The following is a 21,177-nucleotide window of genomic DNA, read 5'->3' as shown; positions in this document are numbered from 1 at the left end:
TTCTGTTCCATATCCTAATCAGAGACTCATCTAAGGATTCATACTTTGTATATTATTTATTATTGAATATTTATTTTCTGTATTGCACACTGTTTACATTTCTTTCTTTGCTTTTCTCACATTTGTACACATATCTTCTCTTGAGTACAGTTTTTTGCACTACCCACAAGTAGAAATTCTGCCTGGCCCATAGGAAAAAGAATCTAAAGGTTGTATGTCGTGTCATATATGTACTCTGACAATAAAGTCCACATTTCTAGCACTGGTCATCTCAACCTGTGATTTTTGTTTTGCTCCTGACATTCTAATTCCTCTCCCTTTCTCTGTGCATTTGGAGAATGGGACAGTACAGGTCAGTAGGTGGGAAAAAAACCCAAAATATAGTTTAGATCCATGAAACTCTCCAGTGAGTTTGCAGATTTCCTGACTTCCCACCTCAGGAATTGCAGATGATACTTTTTTAATGTGAGTAGTTCAAACAACAAAATGATTGAAATAGATAGGTATGACTGTAAATGAGCATCTGATTCATATAACAGTTTTCAATAGATACCATGATTTTAATGATCAAGTATAGTCATGTGAACCAAAATTCAGTGCACTATTTCATATGAAGCATTATTCTGCTCTGTCATAGCTATGATTGCATGTTGATGATTTAAGAAAACTAATGAAATTCAAGAATATTTCTTGAATCATATCCAATCCAGCCACTTCCAATGACAGTTTAATTTACAAGCCTTAAGTCTGAGCGGGGATAAAAGGCTATATAATTCAAGAATTCCCAATAAGTACTGTAAATGTTGTGTGCTGCCAATATTCTGGTAGAATTATTACTCATGATTACTAGTCATGGTAAATCAAAGCTGAATCTTTTTGATTATTCATCAATATATGATTCAAGAATATGGAAATAAATTGTGCCAATAACTACTTATTAGTAATAGAAAAATATAAATGTATTCTCATTCATTTTGAAACAAATTAAACACCATCATAAAACTGCATTATTCTTGGGACAAGTTCTTGGATCAGGACTTTGATTGTTGATTAGGAGAAATTAAATATTTGAAGTTCATGCAGATATTTTCTTCTTGCTCTAGTCCATCTTGGGGAAGGATTGCAGAAGCAGAATTTCCCTTTGAATTCTATCCTGTGTTTGGGAAACCTTATAAGAGGAACAGAGTATTTTGATGCATATCCAAATTTTGTAGCACCAGTCATAAAATGCTGAAGACATCTAGCAAACAAAAAACCAGGCATTTTAAAATTAGTTTTAAACATGAAGTTATGCATTCCATTTTCCATCACAAGTGCATCATTTAGGTTTAACTGTAAGGTGTAAAAATTTAAATACACAGCATTGTTCAGAATAAGAAAAAAATGAATTTAATGGGGTGCAGCAAGCAATAAAGAAAACCCCTAACTTGCAGCAGCATTTCCTCTGCATTACCCACAATGCTCTTTAACCAGTCATTGTTTCCATCCAATTCCCTGCCCCATTCCCAGGCAGATGTGTCTATCCATGGTATCAAGGACTGCTGAACTGAGACGACTTGCAAATTGGAGGAACAACACCAACAGTATTCTGTCTGGACATCCTCCACCCAAATGGCATTCACATCGATTTCTCCAGTTTCCATTAGCCCACCAGCCCCCCATCTTTTTCCCTCCCTCTTTGCTCCAGTTCCCCACCCCAAGAAAGAATTTTGAAGGGAAATTGTGTGTTTGGAAAAAAAAGTTGCATTCAGGCTTCAGGTAAAACTATAGCAAAGCCTAATAAGTAATTTAAAATGATTACTCACAGCTGCTTCCTTAGTGCTGACACTAGCGATGGATGCCAGTTTTTCTTCAGCAATGGCAACCAATGCAAATAATGATAATGAGTTTATTATCAGACACATTCTACAATGTACATAGGCCCAAAATGCTTACTTGCTACAGCCAAACAGGTACTTGCAAAGAAAATCTATAGGAGTAAACTAATAGAATTAAACTAAAAGAGACAATAAATAAATAATACATATAATAAATACTCAGTAATTCTAGTGCAATAATGTGACTTTCAATAGAGCAGATAGTCCATGATAAGTGTACCAAGAAGAGGATTAAGAATCTGATAACTGTTAAAAAGAAATTGTTTCTTGAGCCTAGTTGATTATCAGGCTTCTGTATGCAGCCTTAGGGTGCCCCTGTATTGATGGTCAAAGAGGAAAAGGTGATCCAGATGTAGAGGGACAGACAGAATCTTCTTTCCTTTAGCTTTAGCATGAGTTTTGCTGGCCAAGCTGCAGTCAACAAACAATAGCCTGACATTGGTGTTCTTCTAGTCTAGGTGATCTAACACAAAGCGGAGGGCCACAGTGTTGTCTTGTTGCAATGATGGGTGAACTGAAGTGGGTCCAGACCTTTCTTGAGATGGGTGTTGATTCATTCCATATCCTACCTCTCATTGCATGTCTTCATGGTAATGGTAGACATGAGTGCCACTGGCTGATCATCATTTAGACACATCACCTTGCTCTTCTTTGGCACCAGAATGATGGATCCTTTTGAAGCAGGAACCTTTTGAACCTCTGACTACTATAGCAAGTGTTGAAAATGTCTGAAAAATCTCAAACCAGTTGGGTCACCAAGAACAGTGTCTGGGCCAGATGCATTTCTGAGGATTCATCCTCAGAGATTGAGAGTGCAAAGTTACCAGGAGCTGACTCGAAAAGACCAGGAAGTTCTATTAAAACTTAAGTCAATAAATTTTTCCCCATTATGGAGGGAATGGAGTTTGATGGGTAGTAAGGACAGTGGCTGTTTCAAAAAGGAAACTGGTTGATTGGGAGATAAACAAGAGGATTAATGTTCAATTGTTACAATGTGTAGAAGGGATTTAAATCTATAAATTCTGGGTGGATTACTGGAGTGTAACACTGCCTCCCAGTTTGTGATGTACCAGTGTGGTATATAATATTTTGCCAATTTAACAAGATTAGGAGGCACAGATAATGCCTTATAGGTTGGACTGAGACCACTGAATTCAGCAGGTGCATCGTACATTTTGGCATCCTGTCATATGAATTGCACTGGTGAAAATCTACATGTGTGATAACATGTCCTAAGGATCTAATAATTACAATGGCTTTGATCTAAATATGGTATTCCTGTTACTTTTAATTTTCCCACAAATATCTTTCCAATATTTTATAAGAACAACCAATTATTACCATTTTATTTAACATCCCACAACCTCAGGGCTTTAGAGGCTCTGCCATCTTGGGCACAAACCCTGAGGTTGTGGGATGTTAAATAAAAATGTAATAATTGGCAGCATCAGGCCACAAGGCGGCTGCAGACTCTGGGGAAGCGGAGGGCTGGAGCAGGGCACCACAGGTCAGGAAGATCACCCCCCCCTAACGAGAAAGAGAAGCAGAAGAGTCAATCCATGGGACTGTGACTTGTGCGGGTGAGGGACCAGGGCAAGCGGCGGGCTGCTGGCGACTCGAGGCAAGGAGCCCACGGAAGCTGCGGGCTGCTGGAGACTGCAGTCGGGAGACTCGTGCCAGGCTGCAAGCTGCTGGAGACTGGGTCAAACTGGCTGGAGGAGTACCAGGTATCGGAACTGGGATGTGAGAGGGTGCCTTGGGCGCCAAAAGGTCCCTGTCCATGTCGGAGGTTCAGATCTAGAGCTCGAGTTGCCAGTAGTTTGGACTGGACTCTGGAAAGCTGTGGAAGCACTGGAGGTGAATCTATTTACACTCGGTGACTCTGAGGGTTCTCTCTTTTTCTGATTGTAAGTCTGACTCTAAGAAATGTAAGGTGCTTAGGCAATTTCTGCTGGTGGCTTTGCAGCAGGCAAAAAAAATTCATGTAATATGACACTGTTTTATTACTATGACAATTCTTCTTTGGCTTGGCTTCGCAAACGAAGATTTATGGAGAGGGTAAACGTTCACGTCAGCTGCAGGCTCGTTTGTGGCTGACAAGTCCGATGCGGGTCAGGCAGACACGGTTGCAGCGGTTGCAGGGGAAAATTGGTTGGTTGGGGTTGGGTGTTGGGTTTTTCCTCCTTTGCCTTTTGTCAGTGAGGTGGGCTCTGCGGTCTTCTTCAAAGGAGGTTGCTGCCCGCCAAACTGTGAGGCGCCAAGATGCACGGTTTGAGGCGATATCAGCCCACTGGCAGTGGTCAATGTGGCAGGCACCAAGAGATTTCTTTAGGCAGTCCTTGTACCTTTTCTTTGGTGCACCTCTGTCACAGTGGCCAGTGGAGAGCTCGCCATATAACACGATCTTGGGAAGGCGATGGTCCTCCATTCTGGAGACGTGACCCACCCAGCGCAGCTGGATCTTCAGCAGCGTGGACTCTATGCTATCGACCTCTGCCATCTCGAGTACTTCGACGTTAGGGATGAAAGTGCTCCAATGAATGTTGAGGATGGAGCAGAGACAACGCTGTTGGAAGCTTTCTAGGAGCCGTAGGTGATGCCGGTAGAGGACCCATGATTCGGAGCCGAACAGGAGTGTGGGTATGACAACGGCTCTGTATACGCTTATCTTTGAGGTTTTTCAGTTGGTTGTTTTTCCAGACTCTCTTGTGTAGTCTTCCAAAGGCGTTATTTGCCTTGGCAAGTCTATTGTCTATCTCATTGTCGATCCTTGCATCTGATGAAATGGTGCAGCCGAGATAGGTAAACTGGTTGACCGTTTTGAGTTTTGTGTGCCCGATGGAGATGTGGGGGGGTTGGTAGTCATGGTGGGGAGCTGGCTGATGGAGGACCTCCGTTTTCTTCAGGCTGACTTCCAGGCCAAACATTTTGGCAGTTTCCGCAAAACAGGACGTCAAGCACTGAAGAGCTGGCTCTGAATGGGCAACTAAAGCGGCATCGTCTGCAAAGAGTAGTTCACGGACAAGTTTCTCTTGTGTCTTGGTGTGAGCTTGCAGGCGCCTCAGATTGAAGAGCCTTCGGATGAACGACGCCTATCTGGTGTAGGCTTCATGGTCAAGAACTTCATTGCCTCCAAACTCGAAAACCTTCCGACAGGCCACTCAGACCGAATCATGTCCATGCGACTCCCCCTTCAAAACAAGCGTTGCATCACCCTCATCAGTGTCTATGCTCCAACCCTCCAGGTGGAACCAGCAGAAAAGGACAAGTTCTACACTGACCTGCGCAACCTCATCCAACGCACCCCTACAGCCGACAAGGTTGTCAGCCTTGGCGACTTCAACGCTCGCGTCGGCAAAGACTCAGAAACCTGGCCAGGAGTTCTGGGCAAGCATGGCGTCGGCAAGTGCAACGACAATGGTCGCCTCCTGTTGGAGCTCTGCGCAGAACAGCGGCTTGTCATTACAAACACCCTTTTTCAGCAGAGGGACAGCCTTAAGACTACCTGGATGCATCCCCGATCCAAACACTGGCACCTCCTGGACTACATCCTGGTGCGAGAAAGTGACAAACGAGATGTGCTCCACACCAGGGTCATGCCCAGCGCGGAATGCCACACTGACCACCGGGTGGTTCGCTGCAAGCTCAACCTTCACTTCAGGCCAAAGCCCAGGAACAGTAAAGCCCCCGAAAGAGGTTCAATGTTGGAAACCTGCAGTCAGACGAAGCGAGAGGAAACTTCCAGGCAAACCTCAAAGCAACGCACGATGATGCAATCCGTCTCACGGACTCGTCCCCTGAAACCCTCTGGGATCAGTTGAAGACTACCATACTGCAATCCACTGAAGAGGTACTGGGCTTCTCCTCCAGGAAAAACAAGGACTGGTTCAACAAAAACAGCCAGGAAATCCAGGAGCTGCTGGCAAAGAAGCGAGCTGCCCACCAGGCTCACCTTGCAAAGCCGTCCTGTCCAGAGAAGAAACAAGCCTTCCGTCGCGCATGCAGCCATCTTCAGCGCAAACTCCGGGAGATCCAAAATGAGTGGTGGACTAGCCTCGCCAAACGAACCCAGCTCAGCGCGGACATTAGCGACTTCAGGGGTTTCTACGAGGCTCTAAAGGCTGTGTACGGCCACTCACCCCAAGTCCAAAGCCCACTGCGTAGCTCAGACGGCAAAGTCCTCCTCAGCGACAAGATCTCCATCCTCAACCGATGGTCAGAACACTTCCAATCTCTTTTCAGTGCCAACCGCTCAGTCCAAGATTCCGCTCTGCTCCAGCTCCCTCAACAGCCCCTAAGGCTAGAGTTGGATGAGGTCCTCACCCAGGATGAGACATATAAGGCAATCAAACAACTGAAAAGTGGCAAAGCAGCAGGTATGGATGGAATCCCCCCAGAGGTCTGGAAGGCTGGCGGCAAAACTCTGCATGTCAAACTGTATGAGTTTTTCAAGCTTTGTTGGGACCAAGGAAAACTGCCTCAGGACCTTCGTGATGCCACCATCATCACCCTGTACAAAAACAAAGGCGAGAAATCAGACTGCTCAAACTACAGGGGAATCACGCTGCTCTCCATTGCAGGCAAAATCTTCGCTCGGATTCTCCTAACTAGAATAATACCTAGTGTCGCCGAGAATATTCTCCCAGAATCACAGTGCGGCTTTCGCACAAACAGAGGAACTACTGACATGTCTTTGCCCTCAGACAGCTCCAAGAAAAGTGCAGAGAACAAAACAAAGGACTTTACATCACCTTTGTTGACCTCACCAAAGCCTTCGACACCGTGAGCAGGAAAGGGCTTTGGCAAATACTAGAGCGCATCGGATGCCCCCCAAAGTTCCTCAACATGATTATCCAACTGCACGAAAACCAACAAGGTCGGGTCAGATACAGCAATGAGCTCTCTGAACCCTTCTCCATTAACAATGGCGAGAAGCAAGGCTGTGTTCTCGCACCAACCCTCTTTTCAATCTTCTTCAGCATGATGCTGAACCAAGCCATGAAAGACCTCAACAATGAAGACACTGTTTACATCCGGTACCGCACGGATGGCAGTCTCTTCAATCTGAGGCGCCTGCAAGCTCACACCAAGACACTATGACAATTAATTGAATCTTAAAACACCTGGCAAAAAAATAGGAAAAATGTCTTTACAAGTAAATGAACATAAAATGCAGCAAATATTTGTGGACACATTTAATTTGATCAGTAGCAAGTTGTGGGTTTATGTAATTACACAAAATAATTAACGTACTACATTTCCAAATATGGCACTCGTTTGATTTATCAACACACATTCACATATCTTGCAGTCTGATTTTCTCATGGCCTTGACTAGATCTACAGTTATACGCCTGTTATCTGGAATTTAAGCAACTGGCAAAAAACAATTGCAGAAAATAAATAAGTTAAAAAATACAGAAGTTTAAAATTGGAGTGCCTCACCATTAGTTCACCAATCAAACATACACAATCTCAAGCAGCAGGAAAAATTACATCTACCAATCCTCCATGGGTGCCGGATACCAGGGATTTTAATGTGTTTTTCAACAAATCATGGAAAAATTCTCATTGAGAAGCTTTAAACTCCATATCCATTAGGTTTTTAATTCAAGTGAAAGAGCAAGCAGAAAGTGAAATAAAGGTTGAGGAAGAAGGTTGATTCAAAACTCCCAACAGAGCTTTAGAAGTTGCTGTGCTGTTCAATCAAAAGGAAATCATTTGTACGGACTCTAACTCTAAAATACCCTTGACATTGTGATTGTATCCATTCTCATGTTTGTAATGCAATGATGAAAAGGCTGCTGAAGTGTGAAACAGAGGTTATGGTTTAGTAAGAATATCTTTAGTCACGAATGGCTGAAGATGTTCTCAGTATAACCATAACCTGGAGGCTCTAGGCAGGTTTAAGAATGCATGGAGAGCATCTTATTAAATGATAATCCCATTCACAATTTTTAAAGAAATTGTTTTTGCCTCATCTTAATTTATAAATTCAGTTTTCACATCTTTACCTGCTTAACAAATTAATTTATCCAAAAATATTTGAAATTCAAAAACCAGAAGATCTCAGATTTAACTATAGCTCTGTGTCTGAGTTGGTTGTTGTGAAACTGGAATATAGTAATTAGTTTTAATCTATGAAGTGAGAGTTGGTATAATTTCAGTCCAGTAAATCCTCTTGGAATTTCACAGTTCCAGATATAAGGAAAGAATGTTGTTTGTTGTCACCATATCCTGTTCGCAGCACTCATTCTGGCTTGAAATAAATATTATCTTTGAACGCCAAAAGGCATCTAACCCCAGTCTTCAAGAATCAAAGGAGCGAATTAAAAATAATTCATAGGTCATCAGATGTTACAGTGACAATTTGAAAATGGTGGTGTTTTTTCCTATTAAAATCCAATGAATAATAATTATTTTTCCTTTGCGTTCTCTGAGATTCCACTGTTCCTGTTTAATTTGCTGCATGAAAGTTATAGAGGATAATTCCAAAGCTATAAAGTGTTTGTACTTTTTTATTGGTCTGAATTTCCTCCTCCAGTTTCTTTGGCTGAAGAGCCTAGTGAGCTTGATATATTCTGCAGATATGTGTCTAAAAATGTGCTAACCAATGCCAAGATCAAGGTGATGTCCAATGTAGAGATGAAACTGGACTGAACCCTATGGTCAGATAAGTAGCCAAATATTATGGTTTGGATTGGATTATGTAAGTAATGAGAGAGTGGACAGTAATTACATAAATCATCATAGCAGAGATATTGAAATTAGTGGAAGGCTGGGCTGAAGTCTAGGCTGATTAGCCATCCAGGAGATTGGAGGGTGATAGTATGGCAGGGATGATTTGTTCCACAAGGTTAAGTGAGATGTGGACTTGAAGGCTGAAAAATATGGGACTTGGAGTAGGGTAGTGTGATAGTACAGATCTATCACCAATGTATATAGTGTATATAGTTACAGTATCTAGACTGTGCTTACAGCGATTGGCTGAGAGCTTAGCCACGCCTACTGTCTGGGCCTTAAAGGGTTGTGTCCCTAGCTAGGTCGGATCATTCCGGACTGGTCGGCCACCTGTGAAGAGCTCCTGTCTTTTGCTAATAAAAGCCTTGGTTTGGATCAATAAGTCTTTGATTCTTTCGACGAGCTCTACAGGTAGGTGTGGTACAATTCAATTGTTCCAGAAGTATCCAGCAAAAGTTGCTCCTGGGATAATGTAGAAGAATCTTCCCAGCAACAATGGAAAACAAAGCACCCAATTGAATATCCAGTGCCAGAAAATAACCCAGAAGTCGTGACTATTGGATTTTTTTTTCTATAATGTTTACATTTTAGTTGCACACTGTTTGAGTAAATTGCACAGATCAATCGATTTGTACATGCTGCACATCAAGGGGATGTTGGAAATTGATGATCCTGAAGAGAGGCTGAAGATCTGCACCCACCTTGATCGGTCCTGGCACTCCCTCCTGAAAGGAATTTCTCAGTTTGAAGGTGACTAGTTGCTGACAGTTTTGCCTCAGTTTCTTATCGTTAATTCCAAACATAATTTGATCACAAATTGATTCTTGCAGCAGTCCAAAATTGCATGTAATTGCTTTTAATTTTAAGTCTGTACTTAAGAAAAAAAAAAGTATCACAACTGTCTCCTTGCAGCTGTGTGCGCAAGCAAAGCATGTACCTATCAAAGGTTTCATTTTCTTTGGTGAACGGTGTTCATGTAACTTTTCGATAACCTTGTCAAATTTGCTCTGGTCTTTTGCCTCGACAAAAATGTGTTGAAAACCTCTAGAATTTTAGGCCCTGCCACAAAAAGTAGCATTGCAATGTTCCTTGTATCCGGTTTTCTATCAATTCCAATGACTTGCAGGAACAGCATGAATCTTTGTTTAAACAGTATCCACTCATGGTCAGCATTTTCAGGATTTTTTAATTCTCCACATTTTCTCTGCTGATATCAACTGTTACTCATTATGCACACTGTGGTGTTTCTTTCACTCCTGTGCATACTTTTGGTGGGTTTTTTTTTCCATTCCTGGTACAAGCATCCAAAAGCCTGCTCTTTCTAATTCATGTGTTAACTACAAAACATTTCCCCTTCAATGCATGTACCATAAATATTTGAGTATAATGCAAAAACAAATTCCCCTTTTTTCCCCTCAAAAATAGGGAGGGGTTGCATTATACACAGGAGTAAAATTTTTTTTTTAATTTCTGCAACTCGCGACTTGGGCCGGAGAGACGCCAGCGCGACTCAGGCGGATGAGGGGAGGGGGGGTCGTGAGAGACGACGTCGCGAATCGGGCAGGTGAGGCACGGGGGGGTCGTGAGAGATAGCAGCGCAACTCGGGTGAGCGGGCGAGCATGCGGAGAGATCCCAGCATGACTCAGGCGGGTGAGGGGAGGGGGGTCATATTATACACAGGGATAAAATTTTTCCCCCTTCCCCTCAAAAATGGGGGGGGTCACATTATACACGGAATGCATTATACACGAATATTTATGGTAAATCTGAGACTTTGACTTGGTTTAATTGAAACCTTAAAGAGGCAGCTATTCATCTTGCAGGTAATGGGAAGTAGAAGCACTAATGTGAATTAAAGCTTTAACTATTTCACTTTGCTAAATGATTCGTTACATCTCATAACACATTTGGATTTATAACCATAATAGTCTGGGTGCATGTCACATGATATAAGGCCAGAACCAGCTGAGCACACTCTGCCTCGATCCTGGTTATTTTGCAATTTGAGACTGCTTGTTCAAGTCAAGTTTATTGTCTTTTGATCATACAAGTACAACCTGACAAAACAGCATTCTTCAGGTTTAATTATGGTTGTCTTTGATCATATAATTAAAATAGACAGAATTTATCCTTTGTTTAGACCACGGGATTGTCTAATGTAGTTTACTTGGTTTCTATCCAGAATTATTTTTAAGGAATATTGTTAAATAAACAAATAGGGATATTCTTTTTGAATTACATTTTTTTAAATTTGTAATATGTATATGATACAACCTATTATTTGTTAGATTAGTAGATTTTGTATGTTGGATTTGTATGTTAAACTCAATAAAAATATTTTAAAAAGAAAAGAAAGAAACATGGCTCTCCAGTCCTTGGTGCAAAAACACAACACATATACAGATAAATAATACATAAGAAGGATAAATGCTATATCAATAAAAATAAATACATATTGCTTTGTACAAATGAGAGTCTCAGATGATTAGTTCCTTTGGTTGTTCAGCATTCTCACTGCCTGTGGGAAGAAGCTATTCCTCAGCCTGGTGGTGTTGGCTCTAGTACTCCTGTATCTTGTTCCCAACGGGAGCAATTGAAAGATGCCTGGTGTATGAAGTGTCATTCTCCATCTGGGCCAGGACAGAATTAAGTGACAAGGCTATAGCATCATCTGTAGAACCATTTCTTCTATAGGCAAATTGAAATGGATCCAGTGTCCCTGGGAGGTGTGCTTTGATGTGTTCCGTCACCAGATGCTCGAAGCATTTCATAATGGTGGAGGTCAGTGCCATAGGGTGGTAGTCATTGAGGCCTGTTATTGTCTCCCTCTTGGGTACCGGGATGATGGTGGCTGTCTTGAACTCTGCAAGAATGATGGATTGCTGCGGTGAGGTGTTGAAGTTGTCTGTGAAGACCTCCGTCAATTGGTCTGCGCAGTCCTTCGGTATCCGGCCAGGTATGTTGTCTGGTCCTGCTGCCTTGTGTGGGTTCACCCTGGATGGGGGGTCTCCTCACCTCAGCCACAGCTATGCAGGAGACCCATTCATCAGGGGACACGGAGTTTTTTGGCATCATTCTGTTCTTCTCAAACTGCATAGAATGTGTTCAATCTATCTGGAAGGGAGGCGTTATTGTCCTAATTCGCAAGGTTGACTTGTGATTTGTTATAGTCTTGATTCCTTGCCACATGCACCTCATGTTGCCAGTGTCACTCAGCTCTCTGTGGGTCTTCTGTGTGTACCCTCGCTTTTCATTTCAGATTGCACTGGAGCATTCAGCCCGGGCTGATCTTAGTGTCAACCTGAAAGCAGTACCACGAGCTCTGAGAAGGGCCTGGACCTCTGCATCAGGTTTCTGGTTAGCCCTGGTGGTGAAGCATTTGATCTTGGTGACATCCTTGATGCACTTGCAGATGTAGCCAGTCACTGAGCTTGTGTACTCCTCTATGCCTACATGACTACTGAAACAGCTCCAGTCTGTGTTCTCAAAGAAGTCTTGCAGTACTACTATGGCCCCACACGCCCCGCCCCCCCGCCACGTCCTGATTTCCCTGCAAAATGACCTAGTTTGCTTTGCCAGTGCTTTGTATGTCTACTAGGGTTGGTGTTATTTCCCCACCCCCCCCACACCACACCATTGACCGAGTGTACTGAGCAGAGAAGAAACAGGTGTGTGTTCCTTGTGTTCCCAGGGTGACAACAGCCATGCTGGGGGAGGGGGAGGGGGTGGGGAATTGGTGGGTGGGAAAGGGCATTAGAAGGTCAAAAAGTAAACTAGCGTAGAATTTTAGCCTTGTAGGTATATTGATACATGTAAGCTGGGCTTATGAAAAATGTTTTTGTTGTTATAAATAATTATGGATATTTTTATAAAAAAATAATTTCTGTTGGATCACTGCAATAAAAACTCTCTGATGGTGTCACTCTGTGCGGTCCGCACCCCCCACCCCCTCCCCCCCCCTCCATGACGCCAGTCTTACGGCGAGCTGATCAGGACAGATATGTGATCCGAGTAACCAATATTGGGATAAGATACAGCCTTATGAACACCAGAGACATTGATGTACACCAATCCAGGGAGTTCTCTGGTTTGCATGCTGTTGAAACTGTGGTAAGGCTGTTTACAGGTTGGCTTGATTGAAGTCGCCAGCAACATTCTGGGCTTCACAGATGGCACCATAAAGCTCCTTCATGGCTTCACCCTCGATAGACGAAAGCAGAATGTAGACTGTGTCAATCAGCATGGCTGAGAATTCCCTGGGCAGGTAGAAGGATCTGCATTTCACCAGGAGGTGCTCTATTTCTGAAGGTCTTCACAACAGGGGCATTCTGCACCAACCGTTTCTCATTGATGTAAATATACAGACCCCCCTTCCTCGAGTCTTGCCAGAAGCACCAGTGTCTCTGTCTACCTTGAAGGAGACAAGACCATCCCACTGGATTGCTGAGTCTGGAACGGTGTCCTGGAACCACATTTCTGTAATCACCAAAGTACAGCAGCCTTGCTATATTCTCCGGTTCAGATGCAGCCTCAGGTAATCCATTTTCTTCTCCAGTGATCTTACATTTGAGAGTGCGGTTCTGAAGGGGATTAATTCTCAGCCTAACCCTGATGCTGGCCAACTTTCCACAGTTCTGTCTTCTCCAGCAGCACTTCTGATGGCCTCCCATGTGTCTCCCACGATCCGCTCCGCAGTTTGCAGTAGTCTGTGTTTTTTTTAGTTGGTTAAAACTGCACAGAATCTTACCAATCCATTAATTTGAAAGTACATTTTGCGTTTTGTATTTTGATGAGAGTTTCCCAATCATAGATACAATGTAGTGGGTTGGGGGTTTCACCGTTGCTTCCCTCTGACTGGAAAATGCCCATTTGCACTTTATTGGACGTGATCCCTTTCCAACAAACAAACACATGGTCTTGGATCAATTCCTCCTCTCCCTACTGACGCATTATAAATTTAAACAAGATGCTGTGGCAGTATGCCATTAGGCAGGCGAACCAGCTCCGCTTGTCATGCACGCGGCGGAGCAGCCGGCCAAAATAGCACCATCGGGGGCTTCCTCCCAACCTCAGCACCAGGCTTAGAAGCCCGCGCTTGGCAACCCATGTGACGCCCCGGTGTCGTCGGAGCCCGCGGTTCTCAGCTAGGTCCAGGCTGGGAGTATAAGACCAGCCAGACAGCCTGCAATATATCAGTTTTGCTCACTGAACTCAACCCGTCTGGTTGTGCGATCCTTCGGTTAGCAGTGTAGCCGCCGCTACAATGCAATCACAGAAGAAACAAACCTCTGTTGTGCTGTGAGGGGAAGGAGAATGTGGGGTACCACTGAAGAGGCTGGCTGGAACAGACTAGTCTTTGTGGAGAGATTGAACAGTGGACAACTAACAGAAATGTTTTCTGTACAAGTTCCTGATCCACAGTGTCTTGATCTCTGAAATTGCATAAATTGGCCAGAAAATGTTTGCAGTTAATGAACACAGTATCTTGAGAAGATGTGAAGCTATTTGAGGAGTACCTCAACAATGGTGAAACAAACACTGGTGATCTAGAAAAACCATATTCTTGAAGTGCTAATTAAGAATAACATGGACAGGGAGTGTCTGCTAGGTAGAGCTCTACCCGGCAGATGCTCAGTTATTTCTGTCTGGCATCCAAAAAAATCTGGACATGGCTCATGTTTGAATTCAAAGCAGTCAGGTTGCATTTTAATTTAAAACTAACATTGTGCAGGGAGGTGGGACTAGAGAGGGGTGTTTGGTTCGGTGCAGACTAGAAGGCCCTAATGGCATGTTTCCGTGCTGTAAAAATTGTCATTGTTCTGTTATTCCTAATTCAGGTGGATCACAGTGAAAATTCTGGAAGCACAGGAACAGTGCCAAAAAATTTCAGAACTGAGTCAAGTTTCAAAAAGTGCTCATTTCAAATTTCACCCTAGTTTCTAAACCGAGGTCGTTCCAAGAGAGTGCGTATACATGGAAATCAGGTTCACTCTGGGTAGTGGTTGTTCCCATGAGATCTAATTGTTTGACTCACATCGAGACACCCGATACCTAGGTGTGATTTCAAGGTAGAGAGTGGGACAATATCTAGGAGAGCCTTCTTCTTTGGCTTGGCTTCGCGGAGCGAATAATCTGTTTTTTCCGGAGAGGAAACCAGCAAATAAAAAAAGATTTGCAACAAGCACCAAGTGTAATGTTAATCTCATAGTTTTTGAACATCTGTTAACTGAGTCAGCTAGGCAGATTAAAGGAGGAAGGATGTGGTTGGAATGGAATGCTTTATTCTAACACAGGTGGAGAAGAAAGTCAGATTAAATCACTAAAACATAATTTGACTAACAGTCTTCATTCATTTTTAGGTAATGGAAGGCTTGCTGTAATTCGATTATTTTGAATGGACTCAAGTTTTAGTTCAGAATATTTTCATATTACATCAACAACATGCAGCAAAAATATTCCTTCTCTAATTCTGTGCACACTGCATTAGGCTTTCTGCACCCTCCCTATATTCTCTGTTGAAACAAGAGACTTTGGTAAACCTATTGTGTAAGATAACAGATTCAAAGTTCATACCCTGTTCCATTAACCAAGCAGGCATTGAACTTTTTTATTTTTAAAAAAATATTAATGTTTACATTACATTATACACAATTGTACAGTTATAGTAAAATTCCAAAAGAAGAAGAAGAAGAAAAACCCAAAACACCTTATAATTTAAAGCCCCTGCCACGAAGCAAGGTTTAAAAACTGACACGTGGGAATCAAGTGGCAACAACCTGGAGATAAAAGCTTCAGAACAACCCTAATTCTTTAGTCATGATAGTAGTCCATAAATAGGCCCCACATCTTTTGAATGTTAATATTTGACTCTTTAATGGCATATCTATTTTTTTCTAAACTTAAAGAAGACATAATATAACTTAACCATTGAGTATGTGTAGGTGGAGTGTTGTCTTTCCATTTAATCAAACGTGCACGTCTAGCTATCAATGAAGTAAAAGATAAAATTTGGTTTTGAGTTGGAGTCAGTAAAACATCATCATCTTGAAATGATCTGAATAGAGCAATTAAAGGGCAATATGTGTTTAAGAATCAATGATAATGTTTGAAAAATATCTTTCCAAAATTTTCTGAACTAGGGCAAGTCCAGAACATGTGAACCAAAGAAGCATCACCAATTTTACATTTGGTCACATTGAGAATTTATATCTGAATAAAAACAAGACAATTTAACTTTAGACAAAAGTTCTCTATGGACCACTTTAAATTGCAACAGCTTCGTGCTCAAAAGGGGGCAGTATTAATCAGATTACAAATAGAATCTCAAACCTTATCTTGATTTTAACTAACGAGTCTACCCTTAAATCAAACAAATTATAAATAAGAGATATTAAAGCTATATGAGAAAGTTGTAAATCAAAAATTGTATCAAGGATGTTTCCCTTGGGGATTCACGGAAAGTCAGGGATCTGAGATTGAACAAAATGTCTAACTTGTAAATATCTAAAAAGTGTTTGATAAGTTAAATTTTACCACCAATTGTTACACTTTATTTCCATTCAATCAAAAAGCATATGCCTATAATGTTGGAAAAACAAAATGAAGTGGGAAGGGTGGAGGTGAAAGGTCATTATCACCAGCACCTTTTTTTTCAATTTCATATATTGTAGATAAATATTATAAAAATCTAACAAAGATGGCTTTTCCCTTTTAACGTGTGTAAAGTTTATTTTTCATGCACCAAGATACAGTGACAGGGGTTCTTTTGCGAACAGATCAATAATTATCTAAGATACAGTGCAAAATATAAAAGTGCAGAGTTACAGAGAGGAATCAGTTAATGCGAAGAAAAGGCAACATATTTTGAAGTTCATTCAGGAGCTTGATAATGGCAGGAAAGAAAGTGTACTTGAATCTAGTGGTGTGTGAACTCATGTGTGAATTGTCTTCCTGATGGGATAAAGACAGTGTGCCAGGGTGGGATGAGAATTTTAAATGTTGGATGCTTTTACAAGACTTTGAGAGTTACAGATAGAGTTAATGGGCCATTTCACTATCCTTTGCAGTGTTGCAGGCTTAGGTGGAGCAGTTCTTGTGATGCCTTCTGATTGGATGTTATCAATGGTGCACCTGTAGTTGTTAAGGGATGCTAGTGATGTACCAAATTTACCTTGGGCTTCTGAAGTACTAGAATCACTGGTGTGCTTTCTTGGCCATTGCATCAATGTAGATGAACCAGGTCAAGATACTGGAGCTGTCTACCCCTTGGAACTTAAAGGTACCTACTATCTCCATCTCAGAACCATGTGTTTGGCATTGCATATTAAATCCATGGCACTTCCTCAAGGCTCAAAAAAGAAGACACTAAGAACAGAAATATTTTCTCATTGCAATAAACTTCAATAGCACAAGATATTTAACTTGAGGATTTCAGTGAAATTATCCTGCCTAATTAATCCATCTGGAAGCACAAAGCAATTAATTTATGCCTTCTTGACCAGGGCAACACCATCAGAGATGTTCACTGTGGAAAACAGGCAAAAACAATGGTTCTCCATATCAATCCCAGGAATGGTATGTTTGCCTTATGTGTATTAAACAGACTAGGTCAATGTTCTTCAGAATTTAGTAAAAGGAGAGGAAATCTCATTGAAATACACATTTTTTGGGCTTAACGTAGGGGGGGGGGGGTCACAGTCTCAGAATGAGGACTTGGTCATTTAGGACTGAGATTAAGAATATCTTTTACTTAAAGATGGCTAAATACAATTCAAATGCTACCTACAATTTTGCCAATGACACCACAGTTGTCAGCAGAATCACAGACAGCAATGAGGAAACGTACAAGAGGGAGATAGATCAGCTAGTTGAGGGTGTCACAATAACAACCTTGTACTCAACATTAGCAAAACCAAGGAGATGATTGTGGAATGCAGGAGAACATGAACCAACTCTCATTGAAAAGGAGAGGGTCAAGAACTTCAAATTCCTTGATGTCAACATGTCTGAGGTACTAAGGTAGACAATCAGCTATAATTGCTCAATTCCCTACCTCCTCATTCTAAGGCTTATATTCTAACTGTTTCCAAATGACAGCTCTAGAAACCAAATTTAGATGTTCCATCCATGTTCCTCATTGTGAAAGGGCAATGTATAATGAAACAATTCTAAGGGCATTGGTTCAGAACACAATTGTGATCATCTGGGGTCTTCTGTAATTATACATGTTCCAGAAGTGTTTCACGTTTTGTTTTATTTAATAAAAAAAATCACAAGTAATGGCAAATGCTCATCACTGTAGTTTTGGCCTCATATACATAACATGTTTTATTTGTCTCTCTTTTTGTTCAATCAAGTCCTACTCTTGGAGTTTCAGCAGATAAACATGATTGGTACATATGCACAACATATGTTAAACAAAGTCCCCATTCACCCTTTCATGTGATCCTAAAAGTCCCATGGTGCAATTCAAAGAACAGTAATGGATATTTACTGATGTCCTAGACAATATTTATTTCTCAATAAATGCCAAAAGCATATAATCTAACCATTGGTCACTTTATTTGTCCATTGTCCTTGGGACTTTGTTGTATGAAATTTGGTTATCACATTTCCTGCACATCGAAAAGCTCAATTACCCACACGCCAATTTGGAAAATGTTTATACAAATGTAGTTCTTCAAAACTTTTTTTGCCAGTATTGACAAATCAAAATAGGAAGGCACTATATTTAAGAACTTGATGTTAACAAACCACTTTCTTAATTGTCCCCTTGGGCATGGGTGGTTACATTCCTTTGTTGTGTTACATCCGCCAATACTGATTGCATCTTGTGCTCCACAGGAAGCTGGCCTGCTTCTCAGAGGCTTTGTGGCACCTTATGCAGAAAGAGTTTGTGTCCTTTTGCAAAGAATGAACTATCCATTGTTATCTCTTTCAGATATTTATTTTTTATCAATTATTTGCATGGAAATCAGTAAAGTACAAACCAAACAATTTTGGCAGAAGTTAAATGCTTCTGTCCCTTGACAAGCAGGAGTTTCTTAAGATCTGGCTCTTAGCTTCAATTCCCCTCCTCAACCCACCATATTTTGATTGCACACCTTTAGCTTGGTTCATTATGTTAATTTACCCTGTTCAGGAAGAGGCAAAGATAAGTCATGCAAACTATGTCAAAGCATTGCTTTTTCACTTAATAACTACAGCATGACCCTGAGACAAATAAATATGAAGCAATCCCAATCAATCAGACTTACAGTGTTATTTAGGCTCTTAAGTATGAGGAAATGGCTTCTACCTCTCAATTGTAATCGCAGTAGTGAGACCCAGAAACCCAGGATAAGCCCTCTTTGATTAAGATGCAGCTTTTAAATGGTTATGGGCCCAGAGGACACCAAAACCCAGCAGCAATAGAAATTCAACAAGACAAATGGTTACTTAAACAAAAGTTACTTTTAATTTTATTTAAGCATAAAAACAGGATCAAACTTTAACTTATTACTATTAACTTAAGCTAACTTAACCCCCTTCTAATTCTAAGCGCATGGATGTGTAATGTGTGTGTAAATTCAGAAAAATTCTTTAATTCACAGTCCAATCTCACTTCTCACTCCTCCAAGTTCACCGATTGCAGACAATTCTTGTACTGTGCTTAGAATTTAACATTTATGAAATTCACCAGGCTTTGGTGCTTGAAAGGTAAATGGTTACCGCTGAGGAAGGTTCTTGTCAGTTTTCAGAGAGAAATTTGTTGCTCGTTGATTCCTTCTGATCAGCCACGTCAGTGTCTTGCCGAAGAAATTTGCCCCATCAAGGTTTTCCAGATGTTAACCTCTTTCTTTCAGATCACTACAGAGTTCCTTTTTGTTTCCCTTATTTCAAATGAAACATTATACAGCCAGCCATCTCCTCTTGTGTGGACCACAAGGGTTTTGACCAGGCTGAACTAAGAACTCACAAGTCTTCAAAATGGTTTTTTTCCACAAGCTTTCCAGCTTGTCCTGTTCCAGTCCCAGCTGCTGCTGCTGAACTGTAGAACTGAATTCTCTCTCACACACACACTCAGAGAAAACCACATGACCCTCTTATAACAGCCAACTGCACTCAGACAGACTGACTCCGGACCTAATCTTCTGAGTTCATTCATCTGTTGCTTTCCAAAACAATTACTCTGCATGTCCAATTAACACCTACTTGTGAAATCCTTATTGGGCATTCTTCAAAGTTTTTCAAAGGCACTCGGAGCTTGGACTGTCTGGCTTGAGCAGAGCTCTGGCATTTTAAATGAGATGTTTGTATCTTTTTGTGACCTACACTAAAATAAAACCTGCCACAATGTATCTCCTTTAAAACATATCTATGTACAATATACATAATCTGTCACAAACACACAACCTCCCCAGAAATGAGAATGATCCATCACTCAATTGTGCACAACCTTTAGCTGTTGGAGGACTTCTAGCACTGTTACTGAAGTCAAGTTTGTTGACATTAAAGCCAGAAGTAACAAAATGTATTAAATGTGTAGCCAGTGCAACGGTCGCTATCATGACAAAGGTGATGCAGGCTTTATTGCAGTCTATCATTTACATGATGACATTAGTGCCAGTGTGTTGTGATCTTGTAGTTCCCTCTGAAATAATTTGTCTGGTGTTGGTGTAATCTCTGAATTAATGCTTCTAAGATATAGCCCTCTCTTGAACAACATCTTAAATGTATAAATTACATTTTATATTTTTTTAAAATTTGAGACATGCAGCATGGTAACAGGCCCTTTCAGCCCATGAGCACATGCCGCCCAATTGACCTGCAACCTCCAGTACATTTTGAACAGTGGGAGGAAACCAGAGCCCCCAGGGAAAACCCATGCAGACACGGAGAGAACATACAAGCCTCTTACAAGCAACATGGGGATTTGAACCCCGGTCCCAATCGCTGGTGCTGTAACAGTGTTGCACTTACATCCATGCGAACCATGCCACCCTTAAAGAAATGTAAATATTAGAAGGCCAATCAAGTCCAAGGTACATTTAATTTGTCAGGTTCTATTTTGTGTACAATCTGCAATTGCTTCATATTAGGTAGGGAATTGACAACCCTTGGAGAGGTGCTTGGAGGGTAAACAAAAGTAAATACAGATCTTGGGTGAAATTGTATTTTTTATTAGTTATAAAGAACAGTCAGTTGCTACTGCCCATTTTATACCATTGTTGATTGTATTATTTAACCCCGAGTATAATTTTTAGATCGCCCTGCTAAGTGACCAACATTGATTGAGCTGCCTATACTGGTCACCCTGAGAGTCAAGTTAAATTGGCATCTGCATTCATTTAAAGTCAGTGAATGATGAGGAAAACTAAGCATGAATTCTGTACCATTGTGGCACCTAATTCACCTGATGCTGAGCCCTGCGGTAACCACGGTTAAAGTCCAGCAAGATGAATATTATTGCTTGTCTGAAGGAATAAACTTATTATCCTGATATTCATTAGCAAAACGGAAGGAAGATGAACTGTGGACTTCGTAGGTTATATATAAATTACACCAGTAGGTTGGAGGT

General features: G+C 41.3%; 1 long non-coding RNA gene across 2 annotated transcripts in view; it reads left to right on the top strand.

Annotated features, from left to right (window-relative positions):
• Positions 1–21,177, top strand: part of LOC138758227 (uncharacterized) — a 58,858-nt gene that overhangs the window by 29,308 nt on the left and 8,373 nt on the right. The window lies entirely within an intron of this gene.

This window comes from Narcine bancroftii, chromosome 1, assembly GCF_036971445.1.
Source record: "Narcine bancroftii isolate sNarBan1 chromosome 1, sNarBan1.hap1, whole genome shotgun sequence".
Lineage (NCBI taxonomy): Eukaryota > Metazoa > Chordata > Chondrichthyes > Torpediniformes > Narcinidae > Narcine > Narcine bancroftii.
Note: the sequence above shows the minus strand (reverse complement) of the source record. Positions and strands in the feature narration are given on the sequence as shown.